The 26616-nt window shown below is 48.8% G+C and overlaps 1 protein-coding gene across 1 annotated transcript in view; it reads right to left on the bottom strand.

Moving 5' to 3' along the window:
- LOC148023101 (uncharacterized) overlaps positions 1–26616 on the bottom strand; it is a 294011-nt gene that overhangs the window by 17094 nt on the left and 250301 nt on the right. The gene's annotated exons all lie outside the window — the stretch shown is intronic.

Here is a 26616-nt window from a genome sequence, read left to right as displayed (position 1 = left end):
CCATAGCCTATTTTGAGGCAACCTACTAGAGATAGATGACATCCTACAAGGTTTGAGTACTCTATGGATTATGTTATGCTCGTGAGCCTCTTACTTATGATGAGGCCATGTGTAGAGGTGATAGTCACTCTTGGGAGAGGGCCATGCAGTCAGAGTATGACTCACTACAGAAAAATCATACGTGGGATTTGGTTCCTTTGCCTAGTGAAAAGCATGCTTTGTCATGCAAGTGGGTGTATAAGTTGAAGCTGGCATACAAGGCCAGATTGGTTGCCAAGGATTTCAAGCAGGAACATGGTGTGAACTTTGATGAAGTCTTTTCTCCTGTTGTGAAGATAACTACTTTACATTTGGTATTGGCTTTGGTTACTTAGTTTGACTTGGATCTTTATCAGATGGATGTCAAGATAGCTTTTCTTCAAGGGAACTTACCTAATGAGATTTACATGGAGTAGCCTAAGGGCTTTGTTGAACTCGGCAAGGACCACCTAGTGTGTAGATTGAGAAAGAGCCTTTATGATCTTAAGTAGGCACCTAGGGAATGGTACCATAAGTTTGATGCTTTTATACATTCATAGGGATATTCACGTAGTGATATGGATCCGTGTTTATACACGAGAAGGCTTGTGATGGTAGCCTTATGGTTTTGATCCTCTATGTGGATGATATGCTGATTGCTAGGAGTACTCATGATGAGCTGGATGTCTTGAAAGTCAACTCAAGAAGAGCTTTGAGATGAAGGACATGGGATAGGCCTCATATATTCTTGGGATGTGCATTACGCGTGATCGCTCTAAGGGGCTCCTTTACTTATTACAGAAGGAGTACATCTGGAAGGTCCTTGAGCGGTTTCATCTACAGGATCTTAGGCCCATTGGATGTCCTTTACCTTCTTATGTGAAGAAGGTTAGTCACGCCGATTGTCCATAGTTTGATGAGCAGAAGGCCGAGATGGCCAAGATCCCTCATGCATTTGCAGTGGGTAGTTTGATGTATGCTATAATAGCTACTTGCTCTGACATAGCATTTGTAGTGGGACTTGTAGCATGCTATATGGCTACACTTGGCTGATGGCATTGGGATGCCGTCAAAGGTATCATGCGGTACTTGAAGGACATAGCAGCTATGTGCATCTGTTATGATGGCTAGGATATAGGATTCGTGGGATACACTGATTCTAATTATGTAGGATATGCATGCAGTAGGAAGTCCACCTCTGGCTATGTCTTCACCTTTGCTGGAGGTGCTATTTCTTGGATGTCTAGGGTGCAGACATGCATGGCTCCATCTACTACTGAGGCAGAGTATGTTGCATCCACTGAGGCTTGCAAGGAGGCTCTCTGGTGTTAGGCCGTCTGGTACTAATGTGGTCTCTAAATTGCATTTGGATTCTATGAGTGCTATTCAGTTGGCCAAGAATCCGGTCTTCCATGCGAAGACGAAGCACATTGAGGTGCCTTACCACTTTATTTGAGAGGTCGTTGAGAACAAGTCCATTGAGCTTGTCAAGATCTCAATTGACTAAAATCTTGCAAATCTACTCACTAAAAGTCTCTTAGTGGAGTGTTTTGTCTTCCTTAGGAAGTTAAATGAGATGATGCCTTTCCTTATCCTATCACATCTTGTCTCTCTCTCTTCTTCTCTTGCTCCTTCCACCATAGCTCTTGCTTTCACTCTATGCTTCCAATTTAGGGATCACTCCCCTTACTTCCAGACCTTATTCACCTTGCTCAATATGGATTCATCAAAGGGAGGAATATTCTGCACAACGTCTTGAACGTCAAATGGGGATTGATTATGCTCACTATACAAAGTAGGAAATGGTGATGGTTTAGTTAGACTTGGAAAAAGCCTTTGACCATTTGGAATGGTCCTTTCTGGGCCAATTGATGTAGGGCATGCGATTTGGTTCGAGAATATCTGAATTTATTAGTACTATTAGTGTGGATTTCTCTTCAAGGATTTTGCTCAATGGCGGTGTCACAACACCCTTTTCCCTTTGCCAATCTATTAGGCAGGGTTTCCCACTGAGTCCATTGTTCTTTGCCTTGGCTACTCATCCCATTTGACAATTTTGTCTCACTTAGCAACTAATGGTAAGGTGGTCCAATTCTCTCTCCCTTCATAGGAACAATTGGTTAGGCAAGCTTTGGTAGATGACACTATCATGCTTCTCAAGGCTGATTTTAATAAGATATGAAGAGCAATGGCTACATGGGACTTATTTTCCCTTGCCTTCTGATTGCACATTAATGCAACTAAGTTGGCCCATATCAATTGCACCAAGAGCGATCTTCAAGCCTTGGGATGGCAAGGCGAGGAGAGATGCCTTTCGAAACCATGTTAGCAAAAGTCATGTGCCTCTGATTAATGTGGTTAAAAGTAGATATTAACTACTCATCAAGGACTAGGAAGAGAATTATGATGGTAGTGCCATTAGGAAGAGAGTAGTTCTCACCCTCAATCCATCTATCAAAGAATGTTGCTAAACTTTGAACATCCTAGTGTGTTGGTGGCAAGTTTTGTATCTAACTACTTGGGAGCCGTGAAATGTATGCTGAAGCACTCCTTTCCTTGGGATAGTACTCTCAAACTTTGGCTAGGTTGCTGAAAGGTGGAGCAAGAGTGAGGGCATAAGTGGGAGCAAGAGCTATGGAGGTTCAAGCAAGAGAGAGTTACACGGTATGTGGGAACTCTAATAGTTACACAATGTGTGACTTGCCTTCCCTTATTCTATTATCATAGAAAGAATAAAGAATAAAGTGATAGTGATGGGTGGCCACCACTTGTGCTTAAAAGCTTTGTTTTTAGGCATTTGGGCTATCCTTTGGGGATGTAGGTTTCACCCAAAGTGCTAATCGATTGGATCTCCTTGGGCATTATGGATAAGTTTGTGTATTGGAAATCACAAGCTTGGCCTTTCCTCATAATATTGAAAATAGCTCAGACAATCATCGTACCAATGGTTTAATCTTATCTTCCCTAGATCCCTTGGCTGAAGTCTAATTTACAAGGAATTACTCAACTCATCTGGTTCTTGCTTTGGAGAAAAGACTCTACACAAATAGGCATTTTTGGGATCTCATGGCACCATGTTTGCACTCCCAAAAGAATGGGTGGTGGTGCTGTTTTGGACTTGGGACACATGATTGCCCTTTGTTCGTCACTATTCCAAGCTTTGTGCAAGGGTAGATAGCTCTAGGCTTTGATTGCCATGTTCTTCCTTGAGACTCAAGGCATTAAGTATGGGAACACCAATATTTCAACCTCATGCTGGCATGTGATTAATGCTGAACAACGTTTTCATCTTAAGTCTTCCATGCTTTTGAATTATCTAGTGTACTCTTGGAAATGGGTCCTTGTTAAATCTTTTTGGCACCCCCACTGCCAGATCGAGGAGATAGAAAACTCCCTAAGAGCTTAAGTGCTAGTTGTTTCAAAGCTTCTCACCTTGGCAAGGCAAACAAAGGCCAATGTTGAATAGGATGGCACACTTGGGACTGGTCACTATTGTTGATGCTCTTCTACCTGCAAGTGGAGTTGGGGCTTTTGTAATTTGTGGGACGCCATCTCAACCTCTTTATGGGCCATGTAGCCTCTCCTCTCTTTGGACCAAGTTGCTCCTTGGTAGGATTGGATGATTAATGATTGGCTGCATTTGGACTGTGCTTCAGCCAATCAGATATACCATTTGTTTAGATGTGATAAGGATTGGCTTGCATAGGAAGAAATTTGAATATCTAAAATCACAAGAGCAAGAAACCGCTATAAGGGCTAAAGGGGAATCCACTCCTTCAAAGTGCATAATAGATACTATGCAAAAAAGAAGGGAGAAGGTGGAAAGAAGTAGGAGAAGGCTCACTGCTACCCCTTAGCCAAATACTAGACGTGCACTTGCCACAAAGAGGGGAGTATAATTCGATCAGTTGGGATAGGGAGATCACTGCATGGAAATAGTGAGAGATCCAAGAAATCCTAATGTAGTTCTCTTTCAAATTTTCAAGTGGAGCTACGAAGGTCCTACTACTCACTATAGTGCAAAGGTGATTCAAGTATCCTCACAATTGGGAAAGAGATAGCTGGAGTGAAAATTGCAACACCACCTTGGGTCTCTAGAGAGGTCAAGCCTGGTGAAAATCTGTGGTAATGACAGGCTAGCTTAACAAAATCCTTTCCGATCCAAGGTCTTCATTTGGTGAATGTTGATTGGTGCTCTTTCTCTTGCTTATGCACTTTCCAAGTAGAGGATTTCCAATGGTTTCTGCTTCTTTTGTTAGACATCTATAAACATGCCCTACCATCGGTTCCTTACTTGCCCAGTGGTGCAGAAGGTTTTGCCACTACCATTGGCCATTTTGTTTAGAGTGGTTGGACTATTGATGTTTCCAAAAGATTAGGTATTTGGATATCCCATGTTTGTGGATCCTGTGTAGGCCGATATGAAAGTGCTCTTTCATTTCTTACATTTCTGAGGTTGTTGGCATATATGGACAATGGAATCCACTCATCTTTGATGCTTCATCAAGAGTGTGCAATCATATACTCCACTTGGAGGGACTTCTTCATTGGTAGGTTGACTTGATTGAGTTGGCGGATATCCCCCCTAGACATGATTTGCTTTCTTGGCATGCTGTAGTTTCTTCTATCCCCTTCTAGCCCATGTACTTCCTGTTTCTCCTTATATGCTGCTATGTCTTTCTTACAAGCATCTAGTTGAGATTGTAATTCAGTGATTTCTGTGTCTTTGGCTGTTATGCATGTATCAATGTGCTTTCTCAACATTTCCATTTCGTTTTTCCAAGCTGTATCCAATTGCACCACATTATCTGCCATTTCAGCCTGTAATTTTTCCTCTAGGTCTCTATAATTCCCATTTTCCCACTCACTTCTGCTTGCTTTCATGTGTGTATTCATATCCTGCAATATATTTTTTTGTATTGATGCATACATCTTTGAGAGAGGTTATGTCATCCAAACCCACCCTGCATGTTGTCTTCAGTATTTTTGCAACCTTAGAGCATCTTTTGATGCTTGTCGGTGTGAGTGCATCGCGTCCGCATCTTCGGTAGAGCTTTGGTGGAGTTTGGAAAGATTGTTTGTCCGCTGGGATGTCACCTTGTTTTGTTGGTGATACCGGTTCACCCATATTTGCAAATATTTGGAAGTATTGGGCACAATGTTGCTATGTGCAATGCTTACTACTGTGTTACTGTAATCCAATTGTATGTGTTTACTGATGTGATACAATATGTGCAATGCTTACTGCTGTGTTACAGCAATCCAACTGTATCTGTATTACTGCATTCACATGGTTCAGACATACATTGCCATTCAGCATACAGGTTCGTGCATAGGTTCAGACATGCATTGCCATTTAGGACATAGGTTCAGATGTACATTGTCAGTCTTTCACACACTGTGCAGAGCTATGAGCTTCAGGTGCTGTGACCTGTCAGTCTCTCACAGACATTTTGTCAGAGAGAGGGAGAACAACTGTATCAGTATCCACAAACAGAGTTTAAACTGGTCATGACTGCATCACCATCCACAGCTTACTGGTCACGACACTATTTTGTCACACGCATTTTGTCAGACATTTCATCAGCACCACTTCATCAGTCACAGGCATTTCGTCAGCACCATTTCCTCACAGTTCTTAGTCCCTCAGTGCACCCTCAGGACAGTCTTTCAACAGTTCTGGGAGTTTTCACACTACAGTACATTCTTTCTGCTCCCGACAGCTCAGGGTGCATTCTGTGCTCACGGCAGCTCAGGGGGCATTCTGTCCTTGCACGCTCAGTCAGACAGGGTTGTCCTTTGAGTCCGCTCTTCTTTGCCCTGGCGACTCACCCGGTCCTTTCAATGTTATCCTCCATGGCAGATTCGGCTCAGCTGGCAGGGCTGTCTCTTCCTTTGGGTCAACACTTCATTAGCCAATCTTTGGCTGATGACACCTTTATGATTTTGCAGGCGGACAGGGACAACATTCGCAAGGCATTAGATGTTTGGACGCTTTTTGGTCAAGCCTCTGGGCTTCGCATCAATGCCTTTAAGTCCGCCATTCTCAGTTGCACGGAGCCTGATTTACAGTCATTAGGCTGGCAAGGCCAGGTGGTTTCCCGTGGCTCTATTGTCAGGCATCTTGGATACCCAGTGGGGGTGGATGTACGGCCAAAGGACCTGCTGGACTGGATTTCACAAAAACTGGCGGCAAAGTTTATGTATTGGAAGTCGCAAGCGTGGCCCTTCCATGTCCGCCTCAAAGTGGCTCAGTCAATTATGCTCCCAATGCTATCGTATTTCCTCCCATTGTTGCCATGGACGCCTACTACTTTGAAGCCTCTCACTCATCCCATCCGTTTCATGCTATGGAAGAAGGATTCTCTGCAGGCCTGCAGGCAGGCATTTCTTGGATTTCATGGTCACATACATGTACCCCTAAGCGCATGGGTGGTGGAGCTCTTTTGGATGCAGAAAATCATATGCTAGCTCTCCGTTGGTCCCTTTTTCGGGCCATGTGTGTGGATCATCACCCGTGGACCATCATAGCCCGTTATTTTCTTGAGGACAGCGGGCTCCGCTATGGTAACACCCGGCTTCAGGCCTCCTGGTGGCATGTCCTTAATGCTGACTCCCGTTTTTCCAGCTCCTCTTCCGCTTTGTTACTGCACTTGGTCGACTCTTGGAAAGTGGTGCTCAAAAAGGCCCGTTGGCACCCGGTAGGGGACCGCTTGCAGACTAACTCTTTTCAGCTGGAATTGTTGGCAGTATCGAGACTACTTTCATGGGAAGATAAACATCAGCTCAGACTGCGATTTAACCGCATGGCCCGTTTAGGTGTGACGTCGGTTGCGGATGCTACCCTTGCCACGCGCAATGTCCTCGTATCCTTTCGGACTGCTAGGCGACTTTTCAAGATCCCGTGCGGATACCGTGATTTATGGGGAAAGCTTTCGGCGGAGCTTTAGGGCAGGCAACCCTTTCCTGCCCTGGCTGTGGATCGCCCTTGGCAGGACTGGGACCTTGCAGGCCAGTTGAGTCTGGAAAAGGCCTCTACTAATCAGGTGTATCATCTTCTTATTCAGGATCGCCAATGGCTGGGTGACAAAGCTAATACTGTTTGGGGACTGCGGAAATCGCTGACATGGTGGCAGACAACGCTGATGGAGGGCTGGCTGAATAAGGCACCTTTCAAATGCAAGGTCTTTCTTTGGCGGGTAATGATTGGTGGTCTTCCTCTTGCCTCGGCCCTTGCCAAGCGTCGCATCTCAAATGGCAATTGCTTCTTCTGTACCACAACGGCGGAATCGGCTCAACATCGTTTTCTTTCTTGCCCGCTCGCCAAGAATATCTGGTTACTCTTGTCGCACATTTGGCGCACTGTGGTGGGCTCCTCGCTAACTCCTTTCGACTGGGTTTTTGTGCGCCCGAGGTATCCCACACCGCCACAGTTGCATATGAAGATATTATTTCACTTTTTCAGATACTGGGGATGCTGGCACATTTGGACCACGCGCAATGCTTTTCTCTTTGATTCGGCCTCTAATGTACCGCGCCATATTGCCAGGCTTAAAGGCCTCTTGCACTGGCAGTTAGATCTCATCCGACACGCCGACTTGCTCCCTCGGGAGGATTTGCTTCCTTGGCATATGGCAATTGCCTCTGGGTCGTTGCCATGATTCGTGTAACTTTTTAGTGCATTACTACTGGGATTTTCCCCACGTTGGCCTAGGGCCCTCGTGCCTCTTGTAATCAGAAAGAGAGAGAGAGAGCGAGAGAACTTCTTCACCTGATGGCTTAGTGTCATCAACTATCTTGTAATCAAGTAATCTTGTATTTTTCGTAATTAATATAATTACCTTTTACAAAAAAAAAAAAAAAAGAGAGAGAGAGAGGAGGGAGGATCGCGATGGAAAGAGAGCGAGCGAGACATGGTGACAACCTGACCTGAGCACCATTCGCACTGCACTTTGACCCAGAATTATCAAATCTGCCCCAGTGCGCCATCGTGTTCTGCCTGTCATCAAGCTGAAAAACCCTAGTCGTCCTGCAGTCGTGTGTGATCTGCGTTTCCACAGGGCTGCGGCAGTCACAGATCAGGAGCGACAGTGCCTGAGGAGGGTCGTGCGCAGTCTTCCTTCCTCTTTCCAGTCCTGCGGAGGGTCACACCTGCCCTGCCTGTAAAACGCGACCTGCCCCTGCCGTCCCTGAATATAATACTGGTCGACCTGCAGATTGTCCTCCCTTCCTGTGGCGTCTGACTGAACGACTGCGAGAGCCAGAAAACGGTTCACAGCTACTGCACCTGTGCAGAGAGTTTTCACATAGGGCCTGAAGAAAGGCGTCCAGCTCCTGTAAACCCTAAACCTGACCGTCGTCAGAGAGGCAGCGTCCCGGACAGCGTGCCCACTGATCTCTATATATATATATATATATATATATATATATATATATATATATATATATATATATATATATATATATATATATATATATATAGAGAGAGAGAGAGAGAGAGAGAGAGAGAGAGAGAGAGAGAGGGCTGGGCTGGATATGGCTTTCATCAACCAGACGGTGGCAGCCCTTGGTCTGGATTCTGATATGGAGGAACCGGAGGATATGGTTCCGTCCACAGAAGAGATGCCCCCTGGTCCTGACTTCCAGCTTGCGGGCAAACACTCCAAGCATACTTCCGACGAGACAATCTGTCATCAGGAACGTTCCTATGCTCAGGTGGCCTCTGATTCTGTGGACTCTCAGGATGTTGACTGGGAGCATTTGCTGGAGTTTGCCAACACTCTGCTTGGCGATTATGTTCAACATAATCATGAAGCTTTTTCTGACGTGGGAACTGAAGAAGTTCTAGAAGCCACTGTGGACCCGAAAAATGTCTTGCGCTCCTTTTCAGTGTTCTACGAACGCGCTGTGATACTCTTCTTCACTGGCAGGATCCCAAAGCTTTCCCGTATTCACCAGTGGGTACATAGTCTGCTTCAAGGGGAATGTGTTGAAGACGTTTTTGTTGGGCCCCGAGGCTTTTTTGAGGTGCTGCTGAAATCTCAGGCGCACTGTGCTGCTCTCCTATCCAAATTGCCTTTGTTCTTTGATCGCCGTTTGGTCCATGTTGTGCCATGGCGCCCAATGGCAGATTTTCAACACCTGCTGCAACGTGAATGCCGCCCTGTGTGGATTGAAGTGGAAAACTGTTCGGCTGTTTATTGGCCACTGTTAAAGGATGCCATGGCCGCTGTGGGCACTGTTCTGGTCTCCCCAAGCCCAAGGGCCGTGAATCGCAACCGTTTGTGTATGTTATGGGACACTGCTAGGAAAAGGCCTGCTTGGTTACGTCTTAATTACTCTAGCATGCATCCTTTACACTTTCGTTTGAAATGGGGCAACTTTGTAGGACATTGCTTTTCCTGTGGAAAATTGGGGCATTTTATGGCCGAATGCCCCGAGAAGCACCACACTTCAGAAGCTGAGCATGTTGCGCTACCCATGGAAGATATGGTGTGTGATGCTCCGTCGCAGGATGCCACCCAGCCACCTCAAGGTTTGGATAAAGGTAAACAATAGGTTTTGGGTTTGGATTCCCGTGGCAATGACTGGGTCGATGTACGTGCAAAAAAAGGCAATACGCTTGTTGTTGGCATGGTGGATACTGTGCCCACTGCCCCACAAGATTCCATGCGTACTTATATGCGCAGGAAAGAAATGTTGGCTTCAGAGCACTCTGCTCCTGCTATGGTTTCCTCTGCTCCCTGTCAACAGCCCACTAGAAGAGTGTATTTGGATGGTCCAAAGGGTCCACCTGCTAAGCTGCCTTTTGATACTAGAAGTAACGTCATCACCCCATGGGATCGTCATTATCTCCGTTCCATCCCCAAGACAGCGGATATGCCGTCTACCTCCAAATCTGGCCGTCAGAACTCTTTTGCCGTGTTGGCTGATTTTTTGGATGAGGGAGTCTTGGATATTCTTGCAGAAAAGGTCAAATTGAGGCAAGTTGTGCCTCGTACTTGATTTTCTTTTGAATACACATGAAAATAGCCACGTGGAATGTGCGAGGAATTTGTTCTCGCCACAAGCAACATGCCATGTGGACTGTATTGCATGAGAATTAGTGGGATGTCTTGTGTGCTGTTGAGCACAAGAGTCACGGTGAAGCAGGAAACGTTGTGGATTGCCATGGCTTTCGTTTTCTCTATGCAGGGACACATGCCATGTATTATTCTGGTGTGCTCATGATTGTACATGAAAAATATCAGCCTGTTCTTATTAAAAATGATATACATGGCCGCTTTGTGGTGATTGAAATTTTATTTGAAGGAGAGATCTTATGGTTACTTGGCCTCTATGCTCCGAATGATCCTCTATCTTGCTGGGAGCTTTGGCATACTTTGCAAACTTCCTTGTCACTTGGCAGACGGGGTTTTTTGATGGGGGATTTCAATATGTGTGTCGATTCTTCGCAGTCCACATCGGAGCATTCGGTAATGGACGTGCCGGAAAGTTGTAGGTGGCATGAGTTGGCTCTTGCCATTCTTAAGCAAGATCTCTAGTCTTGGCCACACCCTTCTTCTACAGGGTTTACTTTCCATTCTGCCCAGTATGCAACAACATGGTCGCAGTTGGACCGCATATACGTCATGCAAAATGATGATTTCCTTCCTGAGATGCTCGAAATGAAAGTGTTGCAGCAATATGCCTTGTCGGACCATTTCCCTCTACAGCTTGAGCTGCTTACACAACCCATTGCATCTTTTAAGCAATTTCTGGAGAGACTCCCTTTGCGTTTCAACTCGTCTTACTTGAAGCATGCAATCTTTCAGGGCTATATGCAGCAATTGATTGATAGATTCTTATTGGACTTCTCCTCTCAGGGCACTGCTTCGTTTGAATGATTGCTCTCTAATGTGCAGCGGGTTGTTCGGCAGTATGGGATCCATCATGCCTCTCTTTGTCGGCGGCATCGACAAGCAGCGGAGGACCTGCTGGCTTTGGTTCGTTCTCTGCTGGTGGACACTCCAGATGATGAATTTCTGCTGTCCCTGGCAATGTGTGTGGCTGATCTTATTAAAGAGTTTCACTTGAAATCTTATCAGCAGGCCAAATTGCAACATCTGACGAAGACTTTGCAAGATAGTGCTTGTCAGACTCATAAGTTCTTTCGAGCTCTCCATGCTTCTCTTGCTCGAGAGAATATGACTAGACTCCAGGATGCAGAAGGTCAAATGGTCCATGATCCGCAGACTATTGTGAATATGTGTAGGAATTATTTCCTCGACCTTCTTGGTTCCACTTTTCCACCTTCAAGCCAAATTACTCATGCCCGTTCACTTTTTTATGATATGGTCTGCAATCAGGTTCCGTAGGACATGCAAGCTTCATGGAGTCAGATATTTGTGAGGCGGAGGTTATGGATGCTTTGTTATACTTGCCCAAGGATAAAAGTCCTGGTTGGGATAGTCTCACCAATGAGTTCTTTGAGGTTTTTACTACCCAACTGGCGAAACCATTGACGGCTTTGTTTCAACAGGTGTGGGAAACGGGGATCATGCCTGCCTCATGGAAAGAAGGACTTATTAAACTGCTTCCAAAAGTTCCTTCGCCGTCTATGTTGACACATTGGCGCCCAATCTCTTTGATGGGTTCTATGTATAAAATCTTTTCCAAAGTTATGGCGAATCAGCTCCATAAGCATCTTCCTGCCATTGTGCATCCTCTCCAATATGGTTTCATTAAGGGCCGAAACATTCTGCACAATGTATTAAATGCGCAACTGGCGATTGATTATGCAAGGCATTCTAATCAGGAGGTCGTACTGATTCAATGGACCTAGAAAAGGCTTTTGATTATCTGGACTGGTCTTTCATTGCAGAACTTATGTCTGCTATGGGCTTTGATGCTCGGATGTCTCATTTGATTTACACCATCAGTTCTGCAGCGTCTTCGCGAGTCATGCTGAATGGAGGCGTTACCGAGCCATTTGTCCTTGCTCGCTCTGTCAGACAGGGGTGCCCTTTGAGTCCTCTCTTCTTTGCCCTTGCGACTCATCCAGTTCTTTCGATGTTATCTCATATGGTAGCTTCTACTCAGTTGGCTGGATTGTCGCTTCCGTTTGGACAGCACTTCATTAGTCAATCCTTGGCTGATGACTTGCCATTGCTGCCTTGGACTACTACTACACTGAATGCACTTACTCAGTCTATTCATTTCATGTTGTGGAAGAAGGATTCCTTGCATGCAGGCATTTCCTGGATTTCTTAGTCGCATGCGTACACCCCCAAACGCATGGGTGGAGGGGCTATTTTAGATGCCCAAACTCATATGCTGGCGCTCTGTAGGTCTCTTTTCCGCGCCATGTGCTCGGATCATCACCCATGGGTCGTTATAGCCCGTTATTTTCTTGAGGATCATGGGCTTTTGCATGGAAATACCCAAATCCGGAGTTCTTGGTGGCATGTTCTTAATGCGGATTCTCGGTTCTCCAGTCCTCCTTCATCTCTGCTTGCCCATTTGGTATGTTCTTGGAGACTGGTCCTCCGGAAGGCTCAGTGGCATCCAACGGAGGATCGCTTGGCTACTAATTCTTTTCAATTGGAATTGTTGGCAGTCTCGCGGTTACTTTCGTGGGAAGGTAAACATGAGCTTCGACCAAAATTCAACCGCATGGCACGTTTGGGCTTAACTTCAGTCGCGGATGCCACCCTTACCAGCCGCAATGTGTTGATATGCTTTCGTACAGCCAGGAGGCTTTTCAGGATCCCTCGTGGTTACAGGCATTTATGGGAACAGCTTTTGATGGTGCTCCACAGCAGACAACCCTTTCCTGCCCTTGCTTCGGATCGTCCCTGGCAGGACTCGGACTTTGCAGGCAGGCTGCATTTAGAAAAGGCTTCAGCTAACCAGGTGTATCATCTTTTGATTAAAGATCATCAATGGCTGGTTACTAAAGCTAATACTCCATGGGGATTGCATAAATCCCGGTCATGGTGGAGGGCAACTGTGATGGAGGGCTGGTTGAACAAGACACCCTTCAAATATAAGGTCTTTCTTTGGAGGGTGTTGATTGGTGGACTTCCGCTTGCTTCAACTCTTTCCAAGCGTCGAATCTCCAACGGCAACTGTTTCTTTTGCACCACCAGTGTGCAATCTGCCCGTCACTGATTTATTTCTTGCCCCATCGCTAAGAAAATCTGGTCATTCTTGTCAGCCGTTTAGCAAGCGGTGGTTGGTTTCTCGCTACGCCCGTTTGATTGGGTTTTTGTGCAGCCCAAATACCCCACAACGACACAGCCACATATGAAGATCGTGTTTCACTTTCTTCGATATTGGGGCTGTTGGCATAATTGGACCATTCAGAATGCTTTTCTTTTTGATTCCGCCTATAATGTTCAGCGGCATATTGCTAAGCTTAAGGGTCTCTTGTATTGGCAGATGGATCTTCTCCGGCACTCTGACATGCTCTCTTGGGAGGACTTACGTCCCTGGCATATGGCAATTTCCTCTGCGTCTTTGCCATGACTTTGTAACTTTTAGGTTGCCTGGTTATTGTCGAGAGACAATGTGCTCTTTACACACGATGGGGTAGAGCCATCGTGTATCTTGTAATCATGTAAACTTGTACTTTTTCGTCATTAATACAATTACCTTTTACGAAAGAGAGAGAGAGAGAGAGAGAGAGAGAGAGAGAGAGAGAGAGAGAGAGAGAGAGAGAGGAGGAAGAAGCAGCAGCGAGAGGTCGAGAGATCGCGCGATGGCGGACCCAATGCCCCCGTGACCTAGCGACGGGTTTCTGGCTCCTGCCCTATCGTTGAGCCCTGCCGTCGAACCTTGCTGTCGCGGTTCCACTGCCGCGTGGACGCCTGGACCTATGCCCCCTTCTCCGTTGACGCTTGCATCTACGCCCGTCGCCTGTTTGCTGCATTCCGCCCGCCTCTTCGTCGGTTCGTTGCGCGCTGTCGACGGCTGGCTCTGGGCCCGACTGAGTCCGCCAGGCTGTCGCGTCGCCCCTGGTCACCTGCTGCACATCAGGTCGCCTCGACACGCTATGCCACCCATTCAGATACCTAGTACGCCCTAGCTGTTGCTCCGTCTGCCCACCCTACTCGGTCTGTTGCTCGTGGGTGCCGGTGGGTAAACCTGCATCCTTCGGTTGCGCCCTGCCCTCTGCGTCACCTACACTATCTCGGGACAGGCCACGACTGAGGCAGACAGACGTGCACCTCTGCCTTGAGAGAGAGAGAGAGAGAGAGAGAGAGAGAGAGAGAGAGAGAGAGAGAGAGAGAGAGAGAGAGAGAGAGAGAGAGAGAAAGAGAGAGCTCGCCCTCTGTGTGAAGACAGCAGTATGGCTGGCCTAGATTTGGATTTTCTTGACCGGACGGTGGCAGCCCTTGGCCCTGATTCCGATGCAGAGGAGCCGGAAGATATGGTGCCATGCACGGAGGAGTTGCCGCCGAGTTCTGAACAGCCGCCTGCCGGCAAACGCTCCAAGCATACGCCTGATGAGCCAATGAGTCCTCCGGAACGCTCCTATGCGCAAGTGGCCTTTGATCCTGTGGATTCGCAGGAAATTGACTGGGAGCATTTGCTGGACTTCGCCAATACTCTGCTCGGCGATTATGTCCAGCATAATACCGAATCTTTTTCTGTTGCGGGAACGGATGATGTGCTGGAAGCCACGGTGGACCCCAAATCAGTTTTGCGATCCTTCTCGGTGTTCTATGACCGTGCAGTTATACTTTTCTTCACTGGCAGGATCCCGGTGCTTTCGCATATTCGCCAGTGGCTGCACCATCTATTGCAAGGGGAGTCTGTTGAGGAGATCTTCCTTGGACCTCGCGGGTTTTATGAGGTCCTGCTGAAATCGGAAACGCATCGCGCTGAGCTCCTGTCCAAGTTGCCGCTATTCTTTGATCGCCGCTTGGTTCATGTTGTGCCATGGCGCCCCATGGCCGACTTCCAGCGTCTGCTTCAACGCGAATGCCCGGTGTGGGTGGAGGTGGAAAACTGTCTGGCGGTCTATTGGCCCATGTTGAAGGATGCAATGGCAGTTGTGGGCCCAGTGCTGGTTCCCCCAAGCCTCAGGGCGATGAACCGCAACCGTTTATGCATGCTATGGGACACGGCCAGGAAAAGGCCCGCGTGGCTTCGCCTCAATTGTTCGGGCATGCATCCTTTGTATTTTCGCTTAAAATGGGGCAACTTTGCGGGCCACTGCTTTTCATGTGGTAAATTGGGGCATTTCATGGCCGAATGCCCTGAAAAGCAATTGTCTTCGGAGGATGCGCAGGTTGTGCTGCCCAAGGACGACATGGTGCTTGATGCCACGCCCCAGGAAGCCCTTCAGTCTCCTCATGTCATGGATAAAGGCAAACAACAGGTCCTGAGTGTGGATTCCCGTCGCACTGACTGGATTGAGGCACGTCCTAAAAAAGGTAACAAGTTGAATGCAGGCCTGGCGGATCCCGGGCCTCCCGCTTCACAGGATTCCGTGCGCACGTATACGCGCCGGAAAGAAATGGCCACTTCACAGCAGGCGGCGCGTCCTACGGCCCCGTCGGGCCCCCACAATCAGTCTCCAAGGAGAGACTATACCGACGGCCCCAGAGGCCCACCTGCCAAGCTGGCGTTCGATGCCAAAGGAAATGTTATTACACCCTGGGATCGGCGTTATCCCCGCCCCTCTCCCAAGGAAGTGGATTTCCCTTCTACCTCCAAAGCAGGTCGCCAGAATTCTTTTGCAGTATTGGCTGATTTTCTGGATGAGGGTGTCCTGGATGCTCTCGCGGAAAAGGTGAAATCGAGGCAGCAGGTGCCTCGTTCCTGACTTCCTTCTTTGAGGATACATGAAGATAGCCACGTGGAATGTGCGAGGCATTTGCTCTCGCCATAAGCAACATGCCATGTGGACCGTCTTGCACGAGAACCAGTGGGATGTATTGTGTGCAGTTGAGCACAAAAGTCACGGTGAAGCAGGAAAAGTGATGGATTGTCATGGATTCCGTCTGTTTTATGCGGGGACCCATGCTACGCACTATTCGGGCGTGTTGATGATTGTCCATGAGAAATATCAGCCTGTCCTTGTTAAAAATGATGTGCAGGGCCGCTTTCTGGTGATCGAAGTCTTATTTGAAGGCGAGATTTTATGGCTGTTGGGCCTCTATGCTCCGAATGATCCCGCATCCCGGCGGAATCTTTGGTCCACTTTGCAGGGCTCCATGTCACTCGGCCGAAGGGGATTCTTGATGGGAGATTTCAATATGTGTGTCGACTCTTCTTAGTCCACTTCAGGGCATTCGGTAATGGATACGCCGGAAAGCCGGGTGTGGAGTTCTTTTGCTTTGCACGTGCTCAAGCAAGATCTTTGGTCGTGGCTTCACCCTTCTTTTTCAGGGTTTACTTTTCATTCCGCACAATATGCAACTACCTGGTCGCGGCTGGACAGAATGTATATCATGCAGGGCGATGACTTTCTTCCCAACATGCTGGAAATGAAGGTCTTGCGGCAATATGCGTTGTCGGACCATTTCCCCCTCCAGCTTGAGATGCGGGCACACTCTATTGCACCTTTTGTGCAATTCCTGGATAGGCTCCCTTTACGTTTCAACTCCTCTTATCTGAAGCATTCAGTTTTCCAGGGCTATATGCAGCAGTTGATTGAGAGGTTCCTATTGGACTTCGCCTCTGAGGGCTGGCCTTCATTTGCACGGCTGCTCTCTAATGTGCAGCGGGTTGCTCGCCAGTATGGGATCCATCATGCCTCGCTTTGCCGCCGACGTCGACATGCAGCAGAAGACTTACTGGCCTTGGTCCGTTCCTTGCTCCTGGATTCCCCTGATGATGATTTTCTGCTGTCTCTGGAGAGGCGGTTGGCCCGTCTTATTCAAGTGTTTCAGTTGAAATCTTATCAACAGGCCAAGCTGCACAACTTGATGGACACAATGCAAGATAGCACCTGCCAGTCTCATAAGTTCTTTCGCGCCTTGCATGCATCTCCACCCCGCGAAAATATGACCAGACTCCAGGATTCGGAAGGTCGCATGGTCACGGATCCGCAGACCATTGTCACTATGTGCAGAAACTATTTTATGGATCTTCTTGGTTCCTCTTCCTCGCCTTCTAGCCAGGTTATGCATGCCCGTGCGGTCTTCTATCATCTGGTCCGCCAGCAGGTTCCAGTTGATATGCAAGCCGCTTTGGAGATGGATATTTGCGAGGACGAGGTTATGGATGTTTTGTTGCACCTGCCGAATGATAAAAGCCCTGGCTGGGATGGTCTCACTAATGAATTCTTTCAGACCTCGGCCACGCAGTTGGCGAAGCCATTGGTGGCCATGTTTCAGCAGGTGTGGGAAACGGGGGTCATGCCCTCCGCATGGAAAGAAGGCCTTATCAAACTAATTCCAAAGGTCCCTTCGCCGTCAAAGTTGCAACACTGGCGACCAATCTCTTTGATGGGCTCCATGTATAAAATCTACTCCAAAGTGCTGGCGAATCGGCTCCACAAGCACCTTCCAGCTATTGTGCATCCTCTCCAATATGGTTTCATTAAGGGCCGCAACATTCTGCATAATATCTTAAATGTGCAAATGGCCATTGACTATGCGCGGCACTCCGGTCAGGAAGTGGTATTGATCCAATTGGACTTGGAAAAGGCATTTGATTATGTGGACTGGTCTTTCATTGCAGACCTCATGTCGGCTATGGGCTTTGGTACCCGAATGTCCCGATTGATCTACACCATTAGTGCTGAGGCTTCCTCCAGAGTTATGCTTAATGGTGGAGTTACAGAGCCATTTGTTCTTGCACGCTCGGTCCGACAGGGTTGTCCTTTGAGCCCTCTCTTCTTTGCCCTGGCGACTCACCCGGTCCTTTCAATGTTATCCTCCATGGCAGCCTCTGCCCAGCTGGCCGGTCTGTCTCTTCCGTTGGGTCAGCACTTCGTTAGCCAATCTTTGGCGGATGACACCTTTATGATTTTGCAGGCGGACAGGGACAACATTCGAAGGGCATTAGATGTTTGGACACTCTTTGGTCAGGCCTCTGGGCTTCGCATCAATGCCCTTAAGTCAGCCCTTCTCAGTTGTACGGAGCCTGATTTGCAGTCCTTAGGCTGGCAAGGCCGGGTGGTTTCCCGTGGCTCCATTGTCAGGCATCTTGGATACACATTGGGGGTGGATGTACGGCCAAAAGCCCTGCTGGAGTGGATTTCACAAAAATTGGCAGCAAAGTTTATGTATTGGAAGTCGCAAGCGTGGCCATTCCATGTCCGCCTCAAAGTGGCCCAGACAATCATGCTTCCAATGCTAACGTATTTCCTGCCATTGTTGCCATGGACTCCTACTACTTTGAAGGCCCTCACTCAGCCCATCCGTTTCATGCTATGGAAGAAGGACTCACTGCAGGCCGGCATTTCCTGGATTTCTTGGTCACACGCATGTACCCCTAAGCGCATGGGTGGCGGAGCGATTTTGGACGCACACACTCATATGTTAGCTCTCCGTTGGTCCCTTTTTCGTGCCATGTGTGTGGATCACCACCCATGGTCCATCATAGCCCGTTATTTGCTTGAGGACAGCGGGCTCCGCCATGGCAACACACGGCTTCGGGCCTCCTGGTGGCATGTCCTTAATGCTGACTCTCGTGTTTCCAGTCCCTCTTCCTCTTTGTTACTGCACTTGGTCGCCTCTTGGAAAGTGGTGCTCCAAAAGGCCCGCTGGCACCCAGTGGGGGACCGCTTGCAGACTAACTCCTTTCAGCTGGAATTATTGGCAGTATCGAGACTCCTTTCATGGGAAGATAAACATCAACTCAGACCAAGATTTAATCGCATGGCCCGTTTAGGTGTGATGTCGGTTGCGGATGCTACCCTTGCTACTCGCAATGTCCTCGTCTCATTTCGGACTGCTCGGCGACTCTTTAAAATCCCGCGTGGATACCGTGATTTGTGGGAGCAGCTTTCGTCGAAGCTTCAGGGTCGGCAACCCTTTCCTGCCTTGACGGTGGATCGCCCTTGGCAGGACTGGGATCTTGCAGGCCGCGTGAGTCTGGAAAAGGCCTCCACTAATCAGGTGTATCATCTTCTTGTTCAAGATCACCAATGGCTGGGAGAGAAAGCTAACACTGTTTGGGGACTGCGGAAATCGCTGTCATGGTGGCACAAAACGCTGATGGAGGGCTGGCAAAATAAGACACCTTTCAAATGCAAGGTTTTTCTTTGGCGGGTAATGATTGGTGGTCTTCCTCTGGCCTCGGCCCTTGCCAAGCGTCGCATCTCGAATGGCAATTGTTTCTTCTGTACCACACTGGCGGAATCGGCCCGACATCGTTTTCTCTCTTGCCCGCTCGCCAAGAATATCTGGTCACTCTTGTCGCACATTTGGCGCGCGATGGTGGGATCCTCGCTAACTCCTTTCGATTGGGTTTTTGTGCGCCCGATGTATTCCGCACCGCCACAGTTGCATGAGAAGATCTTATTTCACTTTTTCAGATATTGGGGATGCTGGCACATTTGGACCAAACGCAATGCTTTTCTCTTTGATTCGGCCTCTAATGTACCCCGACATATTGCCAGGCTTAAAGGGCTCTTGCATTGGCAGCTGGATATCATCCAACACTCCGACTTGCTCCCTCGAGAGGATTTGCATCCGTGGCATATGGCAATTGCCTCTGGGTCGTTGCCATGATTGGTGTAACTTTTTCAGTGCATTACTACGGGGCTTCCCCACACGTTGGCCTACGGCCCTCGTGTATCTTGTAATCAGAAAAAAGAGAGAGAGAGAGAAAGAGAAAACCTCTTCACATGATGGCTTTGTGTCATCATGTATCTTGTAATCCAGTAATCTTGTATTTTTTTCGTAATTAATATAATTACCTTTTACGAAAAAAAGAGAGAGAGAGAGAGAGAGAGAGAGAGAGAGAGAGCTGGCAAATCGGCTTCACAAGCACCTTCCAGCTCTTGTGCACCCCCTCCAATATGGTTTCATTAAGGGACGTAACATTTTGCACAATATCTTGAATGTGCAAATGGCTATTGATTATGCGAGGCACTCCAATCAGCAAGTGGTCTTGATTCAACTGGACCTGGAAAAGGCGTTTGACTGTGTGGACTGGTCTTTCCTTGCAGAGCTTATGTCTGCTATGGGCTTTGGGATCCGCATGTCCCGATTGATCTACACCATTAGTACTGAGGCTTCTTCAAGAGTTATGCTTAATGGTGGGGTCACAGAGCCATTTCTCCTTGCACGCTCGCTCAGACAAGGCTGCCCTTTGAGTCCTCTCTTCTTTGCCTTGGCGACTCACCCGGTCCTTTCAATGTTATGCTCCATGGCGGCTTCTGCCCAGCTGGCAGGGTTATCTCTTCCTTTGGGGCAGCACTTCATTAGCCAATCCTTGGCTGATGACTCCTTTATGATTTTGCAGGCGGACAGGGATAACATTCGCAAGGCATTAGATGTTTGGACGCTCTTTGGTCAAGCTTCTGGTCTTCGCATCAATGCCTTCAAGTCAGCCATTCTCAGTTGCACGGAGCCTGATTTAGAGTCATTAGGCTGGCAGGGCCAGGTGGTTTCTCGTGGCGCGATTGTCAGGCATCTTGGATACCCATTGGGGGTGGATGTACGGCCAAAGGCCCTGCTGGAGTGGATTTCACACAAACTGGCCGTGAAGTTTATGTATTGGAAGTCGCAAGCCTGGTCGTTCCATGTCCGCCTCAAAGTGGCTCAGACAATTATGCTACCAATGCTGACGTATTTCCTGCCATTACTGCCATGGACGCCCAATACTTTGAAGGCTCTTACTCATCCCATTCGTTTCATGCTATGGAAGAAAGATTCACTGCAGGCAGGCATTTCCTGGATTTCATGGTCACATGCATGTACCCCTAAGCGCATGGGTGGTGGAGCTATTTTGGATGCAGAAACTCATATGCTGGCTCTTCGTTGGTCTCTGTTTCGTGCCATGTGTGTGGATCATCACCCGTGGACCATCATAGCCCGTTATTTTCTTGAGGACAGCGGCCTCCGCCAGGGTAACACACGGCTTCGAGCCTCATGGTGGCATGTCCTTAATGCTGACGCTCGTTTCTCCAGTCCCTCTTCCTCTTTGTTAGTGCATTTGGTCGGCTCTTGGAAAGTGGTGCTCCAAAAGGCCCGTTGGCATCCTGTAGGGGACCGCGTGCAGACAAATTCTTTTCAGCTGGAATTGTTGGCGGTATCCACATTACTTTCATGGGAAGATAAACATCAGCTCAGACCAAGATTTAACCGCATGGCCCGTTTGGGTGTGACTTCGATTGCGGATGCTACCCTTGCCACTCGCAATGTCCTTGCATCATTTCGGACTGCTAGGAGACTTTTCAGGATCCCGCGCGGATACCGTGATTTATGGGGGAAGCTTTCCTCGGAACTTCAGGGTAGGCAACCCTTTCCTGCCCTGGCTATGGATCGCCCTTGGCAGGACTGGGACCCTGCAGGCCGGTTGAGTCTGGAAAAGGCCTCTACTAATCAGGTGTATCATCTTCTCATTAAAGATCACCAATGGTTGGGCGTGAAAGTTAATGCTGTTTGGGGCCTGCGGAAATCACTGTCATGGTGGCAGGCAACGCTGATGGAGGGATGGCAGAACAAGACACCTTTCAAATGCAAGGTCTTTCTGTGGCGGGTAATGATTGGTGGTCTTCCTCTTGCCTCGGCCCTTTCAAAGCGTCGAATCTCGAATGGCACTTGCTTCTTCTGCACCACTTCGGCGGAATCGGCCCGACATCGTTTTCTTTCTTGCCCGCTCGCCAAGAATATCTGGTCACTCTTGTCACGAATCTGGCACGCGGTGGTGGGGTCTTCACTGACTCCCTTCGATTGGGTTTTTGTGCGCCCGAAGTATCCCACACCACCACCGTTACATATGAAGATCTTATTCCATTTTTTCAGATACTGGGGATGCTGGCACATTTGGACCACCCGAAATGCTTTTCTCTTTGATTCGGCTTCTAATGTACCGCGACATATTGCAAGGCTTAAAGGGCTCTTGCATTGGCAGCTAGATCTCATCAGGCACTCTGACTTGCTCCCTCGGGAGGATTTGTATTCCTGGCATTTGGCAATTGCCTCTGGGTCCTTGCCATGATTGGTGTAACTTTTTAGTACCCTAGTCCGGGGATTTCCCACACGTTGGCCTATGGCCCTCGTGCCTCTTGTACTCGTGTAATCATGTAATCTTGTACTTTCTTCGTAATTAATACAATTACCTTTTACGAAAAAAAAAAAAAAGAGAGAGAGAGAGAGAGAGCTTTCCTGTGCCTTTGGCAATCACTCTGAAATTGCCAGCATCCCCTACCCAGCCCTGCCCTCTTGCCCAAGAAGCTGTAGGAGCTATCAGCATGGCCCATGAGGAATGAACTGACATAATGGACAAAGGAGTTGTTAGGCCTCCATCTTCCTCCTAGCTTTTTTTTTGCAAGTAAAATGTGGCTAATTATATTACTTAGAAGGCTGATTACAAGGAAGTGTGCATGCTCAACAGACTATTTGGAGCTGATGCAAATCACAAGTTCATCATGTATACAAGCCTCTCAAGGGGGTCTGGGGGGGATGGGGGCAAGAAGCCATGGAGTGGGGGGTGTATCGCCATTTGGGGCTGCCCGCTTGCATCGTGAAGAACAGGTCATGGCCGCAAGTGAGCAGAAAGTGAAAACGAAGCTCCTGACGAGCACGAGACTCACCATGCACCTCGTCCCAATGGCCGTAGAGGGAGTGACTGATGGAGGTCCACAGCTCTACCAAAGTCGCATATACTGAAAGGCACTCCCTGCCAAAAACCACCTGATAGCGTGCCTTCCAAATGTGCCATCCTGTAAGACTCCCTATGATCTCTCATACCTCTGAGCGCTTTGCTATGGGCTCCAATACTTGGTGGCTGGGTAGAGCCTCCAAGCCGACCACTGCACAAGACCCAACCTCGATGAGAAAGATCGTGTCCTGCATCTCGGCCTCATACAAAAGGTGACGGCCCTAGCTGACTGCCTACCAGCAAAAAGCCCTCCACAAGATACAACCAAGGTTCGGTGCCATACGGCGGAGAATATGACAGATTCCTCTCCACACGAGCTGTGCCGCCTTGCAAGACCAAAGGCACTGCTTTGGAGTTTCCAAGAGCTACTCTGGGTAGCGCTTACAACCTCCATCCTGCTGCATCTAAGCCAACCAACTCCCAATAGCTAGACTCCCATGTGCCAAAAGCCAAAGGAAATATGACACCCTCCTTGACCTCCAGCTGTACCATAGGCGACGCCAGAAGGTCCGACAGAAGGTATCTGTAATGCTATACTCCGCCCAGTATCTGTTGTGCGAAGGCGCCCAATCCATGTCCTCTTGCATCAGTACATGTCTACCAATCTTGGCTCTATACTTCAAGAACTTCAGAGGCTTCTTGGCAACCATAGTGGCCGGCCATAGCCACTCTCCAAGATCCCACTCCAAAAAGTGGCCTACTCTCCCATATCCAAAGGCGCCACTCCCGCAACTCCTCCCAGGGCACATAGGGGTCCAGTCGCTAGGTTTTCCCCTCCAAGAAAGGACAACAATCTCCTCATCTTGCTGCTCTCTGTCAAGAACCAGATGCCCCCTATCTTGCACAATAAAAAAAGTCCCGTAGGGGGCACCGCCCACTCTACCTGCCACCTATAAGGGGATACCTGCCCATGAGAATCTAGTAGCCCACACCTCCCCAGGCTCCACCGGCTCTCAGATTGGGGGGTCTAGCCACTCATGAGGGATCACTGAGTCAATCTCCCTTCTCCTCACCTTTGCTCCTCGTTGACATCTTGATGCCCGCTGCAACACCTCTTGATCCGCCATCCTGTACACCTCCTGCCATGTCCTGATAATACGAGTAGGGCCAGCCTTCCAGCTAGCCCACTAGATGTGGGAGTGCTCACCTATCTATATCCCGTCCTGATCTTTGACCTAGGGGTTCCAGACCACCGGTTGGCGGTATATCTCCTCTTGACATCTTGGGGGCCTTTGAACTAGGGCCTTCCGAAGGCCCTGTCACACTCGAAGTAAGCAGCGGAGGAAGGAAGATCTGGGTGGTGTGATCTGGGCATTTGTGGAAGATCCATCCTAAGGATGGCCTCCAAAAACCGCCAAGTCTTGGTCTATAATCCTGGAGACCCTCCTGCAAAAGGACCATCCAGGTTTGCCCACGTGGTGTGAGACCATGGACCACTAGTTTGCCCAAAAGGGCCAGGCTCTGGAACTCTCGGTTGATGATCCCAAGTCCTCCCTCAAACCGATGCCAGATGATGGTCACCCGTGCCACCTTGGCCCAAGAATCCCTGGAACTGTCTGAGCCAATCTAGAGAAAACTCCGCACTAGGAGGCGAAGCTGAACCACACAAGACAAGGAGAAACACCAACAAGAGGTGCTGCACCAAGCCGTCACTAGGAGGACCTAGTTGACCACCATGGCTCGGCCCGCTAAAGAAAGGCGGACAGTGCTCTAATAGGTCAACTTCTGCCTAATAAAGTCGAGAACTGGAAGAAATTGCTCGGCAGGAGTGATGTCGAGTCCCACCTGGAACCCTAGATATCGGATGGTCTGTCCCCTGCTCACCCATCGACACTCCACTCCATGCTAGAGTCCGGATTTGTAAGAAAACGAACTGACTTTTGCCAGTTGATTTTCGCTCTAGCTGTAGTGCCAAATACCTTCACAACGCCTCAGTGTGGGTGGTGGGAGTGGAGGAGGCCTGTGATCCTTTTGGGTGGGACGAGCGGCGGGGGGGGGGAGGGGGGGTGCTGCGGGATATTCTGACGGGCCCTCCTGCTCTCTGCTGCTGTGGCTGTGTCGAAGGGGCTGGTTGAGGCCCCTATTGCCATCTCCCTCTCTATCGTTGCTGGGGACCCATGTAAAACCGTTAGCATCCACCTGCGGTTCTGCCAGCTGAGCCGCCTTGGCTCCAAAATGCGTGCAATCTGCTGCTTGATGCCCAAAGTCGTGGCATCACAGGCACTGGCCAGGTTGCCCTGTCACAATAACCTGTTGCCTGAAAGAGTGTCTGCCTGCCTCAATCTCAAGAAACTTAGGTATGTTCTTTGTATCTTTCACAGCCACCCCTACCTTTGGGACTCTTGCGTCTTTCACTGCATCCGTGAAGGAGGGAGGAAGAACTGTGCTGAACAACCGTCCAAAGTCCTCCACTAACTGCTGATACTCTATCGCCAGTCCAGGGAATAGAAGGGTGATCGGGTGTCTAAGAAACCTGTTGTGGAGCGCAAACTCCTCCACTGTGAAGCCACTATACCAAGGAACCATATAGATAACCCCCTTCGTGGAGGCATAAGGTGAACTATCCATTAGCTCATAGGCTGCATCCGTGGAGGTGAGTCGAACCATGAAAATCCCTTGATCCATGAGAACTGCCTCCGCAATTTGCGCTGTGCCAATGCGTAGCATGGAGTGAAGCCAATCTTGAAGCTAGGCCCTGGATGGAGAGTGTCCTATGACTTGTCCAAAGATTGTTGTTTCTTGCAATTCTAGCTCTGTGGCATGGATGGAAAGGAGCTGTTCCTCAGAAAGGATGTCGCACAAGGTGTTTGACTAGGGGGCACTCGCAGAATGCACCGACGTCTGACCAGAGGTTTCCATTGTGCATCATTGTTGAGGGCTACCAAGCTAGCTGCTATGATGCCGGGGGGAATGTTGCTGTAGACGGAGGAAGCAACGATTGCTAGTGTTATGAACGTGCAGCATAGGATGGAGGCACAAGAGTAGGCCAATTGGGGAGGTCTTTTCGTGCGTGAGGCAGAGGGTGGAATGGCCACAAAAGGTCGATAATTGTTGACACAGAGGGTGGGGCCTGATGGGATGTAGACGCTATGGGACAGGCATAGTTGGACGGTCATGAGCAAGGAAGGTGTGAGTAGGCAGGTGTTGGTGGGGCAGGCGCGAGCTGGCCAGGTGTGAGCAGAGTCATGAGTGGGGCGGAGCACACCCAGGGCAATCGGGTGGCGCCGTGGGTGACGCGGGCGGCCAATCGGGCCAGTCAAGTGTGACACAACCGGGCAGGTCGGGCCAGACAGGCCAGCCAAGCACGACGAGGTACTGAAATTTTGGGGAAGTATCTTCCTCCTAGCATAAATCCTCATCATGTTGATCAATGATAATTGGTTCAAAATTCTACTAATACTTGAATGATCAACAGCCCCCCAAATAGCAATAGTCATAGCAACGTGCCTGTGATCCTCTAGCCTAGCTGGCTTTTGATGCTGCTGATTGACTCATCAACCCTTGGGATCACAAGTATCTTGGGTCCACTTCCGACCTTGCAAATGGACCTTCCTCCTCGTGGTCCTAGCATCAAAGGCCCAATCCCTTTGTAGTGCTAGGAGACTTCTTTGAAGATGGAGTACTAGAGACATTGGCAGCAAAGGCCTAGGCTCGTGTGGCCAAATCCCGTCAACACTCTTGATCCTTTCTGTTTGTCTAGTCCTGGCTGTCTCTTGCACTCTCGTCCTTCTGCACTTGCTGAATCCATTGTATTTGGCTCGTATATGATGGCCTAGAGCCCCCTTGTACTCAGTAATCTTGTTATCTTGTACTTTTTTCGTAATT

Source organism: Lygodium microphyllum, chromosome 16, assembly GCF_053477565.2.
Source record: "Lygodium microphyllum isolate KBCC chromosome 16, Lygodium_microphyllum_v1.1.10, whole genome shotgun sequence".
Lineage (NCBI taxonomy): Eukaryota > Viridiplantae > Streptophyta > Polypodiopsida > Schizaeales > Lygodiaceae > Lygodium > Lygodium microphyllum.
The sequence above is the reverse complement of the archived record's forward strand: the minus strand, read 5'-3'. Positions and strand labels throughout refer to the sequence as shown.